This window comes from Caretta caretta, chromosome 6 (genome assembly GCF_965140235.1).
Source record: "Caretta caretta isolate rCarCar2 chromosome 6, rCarCar1.hap1, whole genome shotgun sequence".
Lineage (NCBI taxonomy): Eukaryota > Metazoa > Chordata > Testudines > Cheloniidae > Caretta > Caretta caretta.
In genome coordinates, this window is record NC_134211.1 from 75,718,929 (window position 1) to 75,734,936 (window position 16,008).

Genomic DNA, 16,008 nt, shown 5'->3' on the forward strand with positions numbered 1-16,008 from the left:
TTAATTCATGTATTGACCCTGTGGAGGCTTTGATATGCCCTAGCTGAGCTACTTTCCGATTGTCACCCACCAGGAGTTTCTTCTGAGAAAAACCTCACTAACATGTCCAAACTTTGATCACTCACTACATAGAGATGCTGGTCCAAGTTTCTAATCAAATAACCTTACTTTTATGGGAAAATAGAACAAGGCTCTCAGTCTTCTGCTGAAATAAAGATCAGGCTGTAGCACTAGTGACCTATTTTCACTGGTAATGCAATAGCTACTATGAGTTCAGTGCACCAGAAGGAAGAACAAATTTCTTCTGAGCAGCACTTGGATACCATGGTGATGGGTGCAATGTAAGAATCTAAATAGAATGGGAAAATGCTCAGCATTTATCTCCTTTACTTTTATGCATGCATTTACAGGGTTGCTACCAGTTCCTAATCTAAAAAGGCAGTAACTCTCTTATTTGGAGTAATGAAGATTATATGATTTACTGAATGTGACAAAAGGCTGCAGCCCCTCCCCCAAAGTCTCTCCTCAAAAAAACCCTCAAGATTATTTAATTTGAAGAAATTAGAGAGGATTTGAGTGGTACTAGCTGAGGAGACATTTCATGCAGGGAATTATAATGATAATAATAACACTGTGTTCATACAGATCCCCCTTTCAGCTGAGGAGCTCACATTGATTTATAAACATCAGTGAATGAAGACTCACAGTACCTTGTGAATTACCTATTATGAGCATCATTTTACAGACAGAGAAATTGAGGCACGGCTTAAATGACTTGCCCTAGGTCAGCCAGTGATTCAGTGGCAAAGCCAGAAGTAGAATCTAGAACTGCTGATTTCCAGTCCACTAGCTAATGTTCTCCCCATTCACTCACTCTGAGGAGGGATTCATTTCTTTCACAAGAAACTCTGAAGATGAGAAGAAAAGTCAAACTGGACTTTTAATTTTTCAAGAGGATCTTTTTAAATTTATTGTTTATTCACACAGTAGAATTCACAAATAAAGGGAGTTTCTTGCAGAATTGATTTTGAATTTAAACATGGAATATACAGGTATTTTGTGGTCTCTAGATAGCATGAGAGACATATTTTCTGACAAGCTTATCTTGGGGATTGGGGAGGACGTGAGGTTATCCTTTTCCAAAGTTATTCGACATCTGGGTTTCCCCTTCTGCAGTGTTTTGACATGAGTTAATTGCAAGCTTCATTCCTGTGAGTGGAGGCTTTTAAACACAGCACTGCAAGAAATCATGTGCTTCTCTTTCTTAAAGGACCAAAGTCCCCTGTACCACTGCCAAATTGATGTTATTGCTTGGTTTTGACATCAGTGCTACTATGTATGTATAACTTCACTTGACCCATTACATATCCCTTCATTAGTTATCTTGGAGAACAGAGAAACCACAGAGGACACTGAAGAAAGAATGCTGGCTAATATCTTACAGTTTGTGTTTAATAATCAAAGAAGGAACATTTAGGAGAAACAAATACATTGGAGTAATTTTTAAATGAGTGCTTTATTCATTTATATTCAGCAGTTTTACCTTTTGGCTCTATATACTCATCAACATTTTAAACTATTCCATTTTAAATAGCCACAAAGCTCACAAGTGAGACAGAGATCCAATACTTTATTGATGCTTACAGAAGGGCAAAATGAAAAAGCTCTGATTTAAATGGTTAGGTTGGCCATCTTTCAACCTGTCATTATTTTAAAGCCCTGTACTCCAGCAATTTGCCCTAAGACTTGCAACTCACTCCCACTTCATAGAAAAAAATTCCCTGAAACAAGTGGATAATCTCCACTGAACATGATTTTATGATAGTACTCTGATTCACAGGTGAACCTTCTTCTGAAACCACGTCCAGTAAGTAATAGCGTTATTTTACAACATTGCTGTTCAGATATATTGAAAATTGAATGTTTAGCTTAATAAGCAAAACAATACAAGAGATGGGACAGGCAAAAGAAACTGTAACTGCCTTGAAAAAATAAAAAAGTTATGTCTGGTCACTTTATACACAGCAGTTATCCAAGTACATGCTGAACTGCAAAAATATAAACACAGACAAAAAGAGTCTTTATATGTCTTTCTTCACCAAGTGCACATTTTTTCTCCTATGTCAAAAACTGTAACTGCAATTTACAAGTATATGCACAATCAAATTGCTATTGATTTAATGATGCATTTCTTTGATGTCCCTTGCCTTCACCTCATTTTGCATTATTTCAAACTGTCAATGATTTGTGACTCATGAATATTCAAATCTAATTTGCACTTACAAATAAGCATGCACGCAAAAAAGGTAATATGTCTATATTTGCCCTGTTGTTTTGTATTTATTTGCAGATTGTTTTCTTAAAAATACTCTTAAAGTAATTCCATCTATTTAAACACAAGTGGCCTGATTCTCCCCTCACACCAGCTTTAACCAGTGAAATTCCAGTAACTTCAATATAGTTACTCCTAGCTTACACCAGAGAAGAAACTCAGACCCAATTATTTTTCCTGTCTTTTTCCCCCTGCTGACTTCACATTCAAACTATCAGTATTTTTTGCAAACGTGTTTCTTTGTAACAACAGCAATTTCTATTTATTACTTTATTAAGGGAGAAAGGCCTGAATTAAAACCCTTTATCCTAACACCTTCAAACTTTACAGCAGTTCAGATCTGCATTTGAATTGGAAAGCCATGATTTGGAACCATTGATACTTATTGATAAAACAATATTTTACTCTTGGGTACCATAAATATTTCATTTCTTCCTCTTTTTGTATGGTGGTAGTAGACACAAAACAGAGTTTTACAACTGTAAAAATAACAATATAGAAATATAGTAGTTTCCATCAAAATAAGGACCCAACATTCACATATTCATAGCTCCCAGTAAAGTCAATAGGAAGTTTCAAAGCACAAAAAATGCAGGACCAAGCCCTTTATGTCTACTTTTCCATTTATGTTGGGGTAGGTAAGAAATTGAATGGCTCCCTCGAACACTAAAAACTCCTTTAGATATTTATTCTCAGATCAAACTGTTATCCTGAATCTATAGGGTGCAGCCAACACCTTATCAATGGCTGAAATCTGAAAACAACAGATCAAGGAGCATCTGCCTCTGGGACAAACAATATTTTTCTTGCTCCAAGCACCAGACCCATTTGTAACACAGAATAATTTGGAGTTAAACCTAGGTAGGGGAAGAAAATTAGGACAATTCTCCTCATGAATTTTGGTTCTTTATAATAATGCTGTAAAATTGTAATTATATTGTCTTCACAAAAAATAGAGCTGATTTCATACTGCAAAACTATATTTGGAACTGGTGTTCAGATTCCAAATGAGAGTTTAGTTTGTCATGTTTGTATCCCTTTTTACTCACTATATGTGAACATTCGTACAAACAGATGTTCGTCTCATAGATGGGTGCGATGGGTGCTCTTTGTCCTTTTATTGACTTAAATGGAAGCAAAATCAGGTGTGAATATTTGTTATTGCTTTTTGCTGTTAACCTCCTGTTTAATAAACTTTAGCCAACCAGTTGGAGAGCAGAACTAATACCATGTGACTAAGGTAGCCAGTCATACATCAAGAATAATGAATTGCAAAGAGTCTAAATGAACATTTTGCAAAGGGCCCATAGACTGAAATTTGTTTGCCTAAACTATTCAACTTGCAAGAAACGAATACTTTCACAGAAATAAGGATTGATTATGGGGCCCTAATCCTTCTTTGAGGTTTTTTGGTGCTAACATAACACATATCAATAATCATGCATTTGAGAACAGAAAATAGCACTATTTTGACCAGCTAGTATGTATTCAAAATTAATAATTTGATCAGCTCTTCCATCAAGAGAAAACCTTTGGAAAAAATGTGTGTTTTAATGTGTGTGAATGATGCAAATGAAATATTTCAGTATTTAGTGTAAAATAACAATAAATATATCTAGTTTAATAATTTTTTCCACTACAGCCAGGATCATGCAGCTAAGTGACATGGCTCAGCTGTTGTGAAGTACAAGGTAAAGCCAAGTGCCCTCAAACACCCAAGAAATAGTATTATCAAGTGTGACACATGCCTGGATATGTCTTATAGTGATCGTAATATGGCCTCAAGGTAAGAGTACAGGACAAACACTTCTTATGTTTTTTGTTTTTTTTTATTGTTTTATTTCTCTACTCCAAAGAACTGCTTCTATTAGAGCTTTTTATGCCACAATCAATAGAACTATTAGTGATGGGTTATAATTGCATATGACGTAATACTAGGAGGTTTATAAATTTGTATATACTTGCTTTATAAGAAATGTATTAGTATATTGTGGATTAATCTTGTTTCATCACTTAAGAAGCCTGTTTATTTCTGCAGATGTGCAAATATTTTAAACTGCAGCATATATCATGCACTTCATAATATCAGAGATGGTGTTGAAAACATGTCATACAAAAACTATGACTGACAATAGCTAAAATACTAATTAAGGGCCTGATCCTCTGAGGTGCCTGGAGCTTGATTACTGTGTGCCGAAGGTCCACAATTCCTATTAAAGTCAGAGGGAATTAGGCATACTCAGCACTTTTCATGGGGTGCTCAGCATCTTGCAGAATCAGGTAGATAGCCATGTCCTGTATTCCTCAGTCAGCAAAAATCCCATTTAAATCAATGGGAGTTTTGTCTATAAGTTTGGACCCCAAAATATTGAAGGCTATCAACATATGGAGGGGATTGCCTGAAGCGAAGCACAGCTGGAAGGTTGATTCCCTTCAAAGGCATCTTCTCCTCTAGCAGATGAGACCTACAAGATGATTTCAGGTCTTTTGAAGTGTGCAGATCTACATGATTAACAGAGGTCAAATCTCTGGCTTCCTGGCTTTCTGCATGAAGATTATTATAAATATTATTATATTAGCATAATCCTGCCAGAAACACTTAGGCCAATCCATCCCTGGTGGAACACTATTGAAGTCAGTGGAGTACACCAGAGATGGGTTTTGCCCTTTGAGTCTTATCAGCTAGCTGTAAGGGAAGGAGCTCTGAGTAATTAAAGTCTCTGAATACAATGAGCTGCCTAGTCATGAAACTTCATTGTTTGCTTTGAAGAGTAAAATCACTTCATTCTATATCCATGTTCTTTGACACCATCATTATTTTTTTATTTAAAAACATACAATTGCCAGCATAATTCATAATCAATACAGCTCTCTAGACTTTCTTAGGTAGCCTGAAATTGCTCATGGATGTAGTGATAGCCTGAGATTTGATGAGCCTATTTGTTGTCTCTTCTAGTTCTTCTTCATCCATCTTGTGAGGGGCATTTGGTAGCTGCATTAGCCCTTCTACAGCAGTGTAATTTTGAACCATCCCGCTTAACCTGCCAAGATTCAAAAAAATAAAAAAAAATGTAAATGAAGAACACCAGAAAAAAATTAAAATAAAACAAACAATCATGCAGATTTTTCCCTTCACAAAATGAGGTGAAATTGTTTTATTTTCCCTGGGTTTTTCTAAGCACCTGTGGTGTAATTTATTTAGTAGGAGTGATGGAAGCAGACAGATAGGTGATACCAAACATGTGTAAGAAAGAAGTTACATGTAGGTCTGTAAGGGTGGGTGGCAGTTGAGTGTTTTCAGAATGCATATAATAAATCTTAAAAGGATGTAAAGGGGAGCAGGCTAATGAATTTGGAAGCTGCCTTCTCAACTGTCTCATCTGTATCTGGGTGTATAGGGCTTTTTCTTCTGGAGACTGTAGGACAAAGGTTCAGAAACACTTGAATATCTTCATTATGCCTAAATTGGTCTTCTGTTGCAGCTTTAACCATGCACAGAGAAGGATGGGACTCAGAAATATGTCCTGATTGAGTGGGACGAAAAATGCTTCCCTTTTGACCTCCATCCCCTTGGGGGGAGATGCTGCACCTAACAATTGTTTCGGGCGCTGAGAATATGCTCCCATTTGTACTAAACCTCTGGAGCACGTTTCTACTGAGTTGTTGGAAGACTTTATAAGACTGGCAACGGCACCCTGCCTTTGGCTAATGAGTCTGCCCAGGAGAATATCACCTGCAATTACTTTCAGGGAATAACAACATACCAATGACCAGTAGGTAACGTGGACTCTGCAGAGGGAAACGAAACATACTTTCCTAGGTAGAAAAGGCTATGAATCAGGGTTAATTATCCAGTAGAGGGAACAGGGTTATACTCTCACTTCTTGACTCGCACCAATAGATCACCTCAAAATGTGAGCTACTTACACAAAAACATTTGCAAAGTTCAGCTCCCCCCACTTCGTAGCTTTTGTTGTTTTATTCATAATGAAATGTGGTTGAGGTACATTTTCTTTCCCTACCATTTGCAATTTATGAGGTAAGTTGCTCCACACGTGGTTGGTTTGGACCGAGCTAGGGCACCCAAATAAAACTGAAGAAGTTGGTGGCGATGAGAACGTAGTTAATGTCAGTGGGATATTTAATCTAATGCAAAGTTTAATTCAACGTTTTACATGTGCGCAAAGTATCTGAAGAAGACACCATGCTTCCCTCAGACATCATTAAGGAGGTGGGGCAATCAGGCAAGAGGCTACCTTTAGCTTCCGGGAGGTGGGAGTACTCTCCATTGTAATCCTTTATTATCCTAGCACATAGAGGAAGGGAAATGTGTCCCAGGTGATTTGATTATGTACATTCCTAGGAGGGAATGGAGGAAGAGGGGGAGGGCACAACATTTTGGCTTGAACGGTATGAAAAACGTGTGAAATAGCACGTCCAGGCTATTCACCAACCGGTCCCCAGGCTGGCAGGAGTCAGGGGGCGGCAGGATTCCACTTTACGGTTATTTTGAAAAATAATAACGCTGATGATCACAAGGAAAAGCTCTCGACCAAGTGTGGTTGCAAAACAGCAATAGGGGGAGCGGGCCAAACTTAGAGGTGAACCCCAGCAGAGAAGCCAGCCGTTTGCTCATGGTCAAGGCAGCCTTCTCCGGGCTGGCAGTGCGCTCCCTGGCTGGAGGGACGCTGCTGTGATCAGTAACTTCTCCGCGGTCTCCGGGCTCTTGGGCGGATGAAAGTACCGCCCCGGGTGCTGCCAGGGCGACCCCAGCGCAAATTCTCCCCCACATGTAAACGGCCCTGGGAAGTCCAGGCGGCCGTGCTGAAACGAGGCGCACATATATGGAGTTTGTCAGGGATCATAAAATGTGAATTGATTATTCAAACAGCCATTGATTATAAGAGAATGCTTACTGCAGCAATGGGAAAGGTTAAAAGGAAGTTGACCTTCTGCGTACGTGACATAAAGTCGTTAGGTAAATGAGATATTCATACAGGGTGTAATCAAGGTCATGCTAATTTTATTAGTAGTATTAAACTCAGTCTTGAGCTTCAGTTGGGAGCAGTAAACTGTCCCCTTGGGAATCAAAACATGAGACAGACCCCAGTGATTGTTTTGTTTTTTTAAATATATCCCGTGATCTTACAATCGTGCTGAATTTCTTTGGATTTACTGGGCCCGATCCTGCGGCCTCAGCGCCCATTGATGGCAATGGTGGGAGCTGAGGGTCCGCCGCCCGTGCACAGAATCGAGCCCAGTCTCAGTTCCCATCACGTTTACAGGTGCGAAGGGGCACACACACATATACACCTCTCCGGGGTACGTCAGCTTTTAGCCCACGGGGAATCCTGCTCGCTTGCGTTTGCCCTGTTAGAGACGCTCTTGTCTCCCAGATAGGACGAGAGCGTGTACCAAAAATTAGATGCGTTTATGCACATATTTATCCCCTCTAATTATAGAAATTAATCCTCTTACTTAGGACTAAAAGGTAACTTCTGAGGCGTCCCTTTGATGTTTAACAGCATCATTTGGGGCTACCAGTCCAACTGATTAAAGAATAATTGTTGGTAACTGCTTTCCGAGTGGATTGTGTTCAATTGAGAGGCATTCATAATTGTACGGCTTACCGCAAAATGAAACGTAATTTTAAAAACGCAGAAATTCTAACTGATATTTATTCTAACTATGTTTATTGTTCCGGCTAATTATTTCACGAGCTGGGGTGTCGTTCCCCTTTCCCCAAAAGAAGAAACGACACCCAGCATTCCCAAACATTCCCTGGAAGTTTTTCTAGGTACAATCTTGGGAGGGTTTTTCATTGTTATGTTCAATTATAATTAAATGTTTCGGCTTTCTCCCTCCCCCCCCCCCCCTTCTCTCCGCTGTGCAACACCTTGGGACGTGAGAAAGTGATGGCAGCTCTCTTCCCGCAGACCACGGAGTAATTGCAGAAGGGCTGATGAATTTCTTGAAGAAACACTTGCCACACACTGCGGAAACCATCCCCTAGCAGGATTTTACAAGCCAAAGTAAACAAAGCACCCCAGGGGCGATTTCCCCCCTTTGCGCAGTATACTTCTCCATTTACTTCAGAAGGGATCACACGCACACCGAGAGAGAGAGAGAGAGATACACACGCGACATTTAGACCATGAATCACAGTTTACATTTCGAAAATCTTACGGCTAAACAAGCATGTAAATAGAAGGTGTTAAGAGGGCTGGTCGGTCATTAAAAGAAGCTCTGCAGTTAGCAATGCAACCTTGCCTATTCCACATGCACCCGGCCACCTCTTCATACGCTCTTTGAACACACAGATCCCCAAGTGATAATTCAAGTCATCTCAGAAACACCTTTCACAAGCAGTTTCTCCAGGGAAGAGAATAAAGTTACTCGGCTAATTTGACTATGTATAGACTCGAGAGAGTTTAGCATTTAAGTAGATTTCCTTTATTCCTTTTACTAGGCTCTCCGTGCAAAGTGGAGAGAAGTACCTAAATCAGCTGGCTGCCCCTTAGCAAAAAGCTTTTACTTTTAAAGCAAATGATCGGTTCTGAGATGCCCTTGTTAAAGTGGAGACGAATTAAAAAAACCTGTCGATACTGCTCCTAACTCGCGTTTTTCATTTCACTTCCAAAGCCGCTAAGAGGGGAAATACACAGCGCACCTATATGTATAGCTTCTTTTGCTTCCTTGTGGCAACTACCATCGAAACGTGTATGGTCAGTTCCTTTTTCGCCTCTGCTTTTCAGTCTTCACAAGTGCGATCTGGCTCATTTAGGTGCATCTCTGTCTGTTCGTGTAGGCGTCCCAATTTCCTAAAGGGTTTAATTTAAGTGGGATTGTGATAAAGTGTTTAAATTCTATTGGGGGGAAATGGGAGGTGAGGGACAATCCACCTCTATGCAAGTGAGAAATAGCCCAAGACTTGTAAAGCGGGGCAGAAAGGGGATTTTAATGGAGCAGGGTCTGTACTTTTTGCTGCAGCAGCGCCCTGAATCCTTTGATTTAACTGACATAGATTTTCCAGAAATAGGAAAAGGAGAGAGGGGCTCAGAGCGCGGGGGGGCGGTATTTTATGTAAATGAGCAAATCCGAAATGTATTACAAATCCACTGTAATAAAACTGACAGTTTTGACAGTATTGACAACATAAATATATGTTGGAACACAGCACTTTCAGACACTTAACCGATGAAGCAATAAAAAGATTCGACTACAATATTTCAAATAATCGACATTGATGTTTTGATACATCATTTTTATACCTCGAATCGATCTATCACTCTGTGACCGGTCAATTTTAAGTAAAAATCTGCTGCAATTATTTACGCTATTGCCAATGACGACCTAATAACTGTTTTCAATTAATTACAGCCAAACTAAGCATTATGAGGACTAACTGGCCGTATGGTCTGTTACACGTCCCTTGCATTTCTTGTATGGGGCACAAACACAAATATGTATGTATGTATGTTGCATGCTCTTTGTGGGATCAAACAGAAAGGCGTACAGAGGAGAGCCGATTGTTTTAGAAATAAAACTCTCCATCTTTTGGTAAAACACCGCGAGCGCTGTTCATGCCAGCCTCAAAACTATATTTCCAGGAAACACGTTATATTGTTTTGCCAGCCATTTCTTTTATGCATGAACAGACCAAGCTCTAAGCATTTATTTATTTATTTTTAAGTTAAGATCTGTGTCCCGCTTCAGACAATGGACTGGGTAGATCTTTCAAAGAGGGAAATGGGTACTTCGACTGTGTGTGTGTCCCAGTCATTTCAAAGGGAGTCCAGACATTGTTCTCTGCATACCCCAAGCCAAACTCCAGTATAAAACGAACCCCCTTTTGGAGTTTTGTAGGCAGCCGGAGAACAAAAGTGACTAATTTGAGCGAGAGAAGGAAGCTGCAAGTGTAGCTGGAAGGCTCTGTGGTTGCTATAATAAACCGGTTTTATTATCCATCTTTCTTTTTTAAATCCCTAATTTTCCTTTTGTTATGATGCCAGGTTGGAAAGATTTGTTTTATGTCCACGGATTCCTCCAATAAATACAAAGCAAATTGCTAGTTCTGCACCGACCCCACTGCGTTATTACGAAATATTGACAGGTATTTTTTCCCTTTCTGCTTTCGATGTAAGTATCCAGGTTGTCTGTTTATGCCGAATAGGTCTGATCTTCACGTGTACATTTCGTACAGCCTACAAAATGTGAAAGACGCTCTATCCTTTTACATTAGCACTTCAAATACAGTTCACATAACATTCTAGGGGGTGCCTATTCAGGTTGACTTGGGGATTATTTTAATGCCCCTCTTCACCACCCCCCCCCAAAAGCCGCTGCAGTGGGTTCCGATTTAAGGAAGATACAATTATCCTAAAAGGAAGTGAGGGGATAGATGGGGGGGTGCAAAAGGGGGGTGGGGAAGAACACCTTAACGTAAAAGATTTCCACCCATGTTTCTTCGGGTGAGTGGACTCCCAAATTTGGAATCCACTTTTACCCTCACCTTGTGAGAAAGGCTTTTCTGTGCTACGCTCTGGTCTCATTTAACTGTTCAAAGCAAAACCAAAAAAAAAAAAAAAAAAAGCGCAATATTTGGGAGCTGAATGGAAAAAGCCCTTTTCTGAAAGTGTTGGAGTCCCGCCAGATAGCGCTAGAGGGCTGTTTATTGAATCGCTTCTTCTCTTCTGTGGGATCTTTAACAGAACAAACAGGAGAGAAAGAGAGAAATAAGGGAGGGGGGAAAGCCACCCCACAAGTGCCGTTTTAAATCTCTGGAGTTTATTGGAGAATAATAGGGACTTGCAAGTGAATAGAGAACCTAGATCTCTCGAGGTTCGTGTTGTTTTTTAAAAGAGAAAGAGAAAGAAGGGGCAGGGGGAGGATGTTAACAGGTAACTAAATGAACCTCCTCTTAATCCAACTTCCAAAGATCCCAATCATACTGCAGTGGAGGTCAAGAAAAGTTCACCGTGATGGGCTACCATTGACTTTCTGGAGTGGAAAGATTTTCGGAAAGTAATAGATTGCTGAAAAGGGGAGAGGAGGAGCAAAGCACATTATTGGAAGGGGGGGGGGGAGAGAAGTAGTAAATGAACTAAATGCACACCGCGAGCTGAAGAAACTAAAATGTACTTAATTTTAAAGGGGCATTCTAGACCAGACCTAGAAAATGATGCAGCTGCCTGAATCCACATATTTAGTGAATAATTTAGGGGAGAGGTGGGGTTGGGGGGAAAACCAAATAAGAATTAGATTGAAAGAGTAAAAACGGATCAAGTTTTAATAATGAAACCTATTCTTCGTATGAGACAGTAAAGAAATCAGCAAAGTGAAGTTCTTGATATGGGAGATTAAAATATGGAATATTCCTTATAATAAAAATAAGAATGGAATAGTAACATATTACACTTGATCTTCTGGATAGTACACTGAAAAGAAAACTTCCTGTGGAGTTTGATACACTGTTATGGTTGTATTAGAATCCTACAGACCATTTAAACAGAATTACTTCTTTCGTCATTAAATCTGATGCATTTCATTCAACAATATTCCAAGAAAAATACAAATTAAAATATTCAAAATAATTCATGTTATTCTGCAATATCCCTTACCTTTCCATTATAGTTTGTCTGCAAATGTGGAGGATAGGTTACATTTCTGGATACAATTTGCATGATCCAAAAAATAGTTCGACTCAGCAAACAATCAAAGTAACATTGAATAAAGTTACAAACAAGATTAAGGTTCAAATAATTTGTCCCTTCAGCCAGGCGTCAATTATTCTAACAGAGGTAGGAAGGCTAAAAGGATCTAAACCACTCGAATTTAATAAACCAGATTAACAATACGTAATTTTCAAACTGTTAGGGACCCCAAAGTAAACTACCCAAAATATCTATTAAACCAAAATGACTGCCTATAGGAAGTAGAGGATTTCCGAACAGTAAATAGTGATTTCATGTAAGCATAGCCTGTTTCCCCAAACTTTCTATTTGCAATAAAATATGGCACTGTGCATAAAAGCAGTGGTTTAACATAAACAATGGAATATACTTCTTGCAACTAAAATATTACCTGTTGTGCAACTCCGTTTTTGCAGGGGCTCTCAGAAATAGAGGCAGATCTCAAAGCCAGCAGAAGGCTAAAATGCCACACTTCGGAAAGGCTGATTGAAAACAGACTAAATTTTAGCGGATTTTCTCTCTCACTCCCTCCAAGAGCTAAGAAGCGGATTTGGGAGTTTGAAGGGAATAGGTTTCAGCGTCCATATTTGTTCTGGTGCACTTGTAAAATGCGATTTGAAGAGGATCTTTAGCCCTCTGATTGTCTTTGTATTGTTTTTCTTGAAACGGATCTTTTGCCCTTAATGAATCCCCACGCAGCTGGACAGCTCCTTCTCGGACACTGAGAGCTCTAACCCCAAACTGACCCCAATTTGACACCACAAGATGAAATTTTACCGCCTGTTAAAACCATTTCCAGCCTCGGCAAAAGGAGCTGGCTGTTGACGGAGATGCACTTCCATACCGGACACCTAATTTCTCTTTGGATTTTGGTCTAATCTGAAAAAAAAAAAAAAACCACACACACACACAAAACAAAACAAAAAAACAAAACAAATCATGCGCCTCTCTCGCACTTTTCACGGGATCACCCTTTGTGTGTGCACGCGAAACTGGAAATCAGCCAATTTAATCTCCCTGAATTACTGTTTTTAAAGGGTATCCCACCATGCAAGAGGTGAGGAAGAAAAAAACCCTACCACGACTAACAAGAGCTAAGAGTTCTGCTGCTTCTTACATTCCTACCTAATCCTGAATAGGTCCGAGGCTTCATTTTGGGACACTAACTTTAGATCCTCTAATGGCTAAACTGTAGCGCTTTCAGCTAGATTCCCATATATTGTATGCTTTAATCCACTGGGATAGTGGGAAAAGGTTCTATCTTTCTTCTGCCCTGATCATAGAAAATGACACAACGGGGAGCATGAAAAACCTTTGCCTGATCATATGAAATTTTACTTTCTACCAGCTTAAAATCATTTTTAAAAGTTGGTCTTGCTTCTAGGTGGCACGCACAGGTCACGGCTAGCCAGCTCGGGGGCTTTAGTTTGAAATGAAAATTGTGAAAAGAGCAGCGTTTGGTACTGCAACATCTTTTTGCTATTTTTGTAGCTATATTTATGTTGCTCTTTAGCAATTCTTTACTCTGGAGAATTGAAATCTACATTGAATATTATGAAAATCATGCATGGGGGAAAAAATGAAGTATAAAATAATGCTATAATTAATGAAGCACACTCTTATTTGTAAATCAAGTGGTGCACACACTTCCTTTTTACAAGGAAACGGATAAACTTTCATCACAATACACCCAGCCTGGGATCTGAACAAATACACGAAGTCTTCAGTAGAACTAGATTACTTTTATACAGCTATATTACAATGAAGGATCCTTTCTTGCATCATATTGAAGCTATTTGAAATGAGACATACAGCTGTATTCATTCTGCCACTATTAGAAAATAAGTTGAGAAGCTGCACATATTTAAAATGTAACCTGAAAGCTTGGGTATATTGGAAGTACCATAATCAGATGATTCCGATGAAGTTTAGGAATTTGGCATCTTTCTAGGGGGCGAAAAAGCAAATGACTAGATCTCTAAAAAAAAAAAAAATCTGTTAGAAAAGTACAGCTGTAAAACTAGGAAAGGATTTGCATAACCTACTGCTCTGTAGGTCTCGGTGCACCCAAAGGATTAGCCAAGTATTCATTACCATGAATATCTTGAATTGCGTTACCGATTTATACGACAGAGTATAAAATACTGCACAACAAAACCGGCTTTTTCCTTGCAAAATGAATCGACTTAACCACTGCTTGAAAGAGATCTACATACTAAGGGCTTTTTACTCACCTTTCTTTATAGTCCCGTGAAAGTCAGTCACAGAATATCGGTTGCTCTTAGAGCTAGCTTTAATCTTGGAGGAGATCCTCTAGGGGAAAAATAACCGGTCTGCTCTTCGGCTTCTGACGATTTTTAAGGAGGGTGCCAGTCTGGCTAAAAGTATCTGAGTGACTTTTCTCCATATTGCTCTCATATTTGTAAATACATGCTGCTCTGCAGGGCTCACCGCTATCAGGACTCGTAGGAATGCCCACTGGCGTTTGTCAGCCCGCCACCCTATCTTTCTTTATATGTGAGGGCTGATTTCCCGCAGACATCATTGTTATGATGGCTCATTTAATCAAACTGTTTAATTGCTCCGGTAATCACTATCATCATCACAGGTACTCAATCATTCATCATTTTCGAGGGGTTTATTGACCTCTGGAGCTCATTCTCTATGCCCATTAAAATCTAGCCAAATTTCTATAATTACCCTTTGGGTTTTTTTATGCATCTAGTTAGTTAGTTAGTTTCAAAAAAAATCTTAAAATATCAATAATAATCCCTAACTGACTCAAATACATTTTTGCGGTGTATGTTTAAAAGCCATCTATGTATGAGGCCACATTCACAACTGGATACATACATAATCATTGATAAATCCCACTATTAACGGGATAGTCTGTTTTAGATTTTATGTGCAGGGGACCGTGAACGAGAAAAAGGGGGAGTGGGGGACAAAAGTGCAGCAATCGATAGTTTGACCATTGCTCCTCCCCTAAACTTCAACTATCCCCCATGATTGATGATCTCGGGTAGCTTTGGTAATTGACTGCTCTGAGGTAAGGCATGTTTTAGTTCCAGCAAAGTGATTGGGCGAGAGAAACATACCAAAATTAACGTGTGTGTGTGTGTGTGTGTGTGTGTGTGTGTGTGTGTAAGTTAATTGTGTGCTCAAGGAGGGTGCACCATCTCACTTAATTTGCTAAACAACCCTACTGTAATTAGCACTACCATTAGAAGGCATTACCGAGTTAATACTTAAGCATATATTCCCCAAATACAACACAGATCTAGAGCAAGGTCCAGCAACATACATACATACATACGTAAGTACATTGTACACACAAGACCCAGTGACTGGCTCAACATAAACGTGCAAACAAAATCTACATAACATTTTGGGCTTATCATACAAAAGAGTAACCATGACTTTGTTTTAAAGCCCCTTTTAAAGACCAAAAACCTCATCACAAAACTAAAGGGATTTCCCTCCTCTTCCTCCTCCTCCCTCCCTCCCCCCCAGACATCACAACTGCGGTTGAGAGAAGCGATCACTTAATGAAGAACAATGCCAAATATAGTTTGAATGAGGTGTTCTCTTCATGTCCTGGAAAATTAATTTTTTAAACAGCGTAATGAATTTACACAGGAAAGAAACCACCCTTTAAACATAACATTCTGGCAGAGACGCAGTACTTTGTTAAAGCAAGCTTGTTTCCTATAGAAGATTAACTTTATATGCCCCTTTACATTTTAACTGTCTATTCCCACAGACGTGCATACCATTCGCGGCTACAGTGGTATCTGAAGATTAAAAATTTGTTAACAATATGCTAAACAACGCAGTAAAGCAGGATATACTTTGCTGGTAAAATAATCTAGTGAAAACCAAACCAGGTCTAGGCTTCTATCGTACTTTTCTTCTTGCTTTCTGCAGTTTTCCCTCTTCCCCTCTCTCACACAAACACACACTCTCTCTCTCTCTCTCTCTTCC

At 39.3% G+C, this 16,008-nt stretch overlaps 1 long non-coding RNA gene across 1 annotated transcript; it reads right to left on the reverse strand.

Moving 5' to 3' along the window:
* Positions 1-1,434: 1,434 nt before the first annotated feature.
* On the reverse strand, positions 1,435-15,924 carry LOC125639182 (uncharacterized). The gene is made up of 2 exons (XR_007357400.2): positions 14,259-15,924; positions 1,435-5,373 (listed from the first exon to the last, which is right to left on the reverse strand). It is a non-coding gene; the product is annotated as an uncharacterized LOC125639182 (long non-coding RNA).
* Between the last annotated feature and the right edge of the window lie 84 nt (positions 15,925-16,008).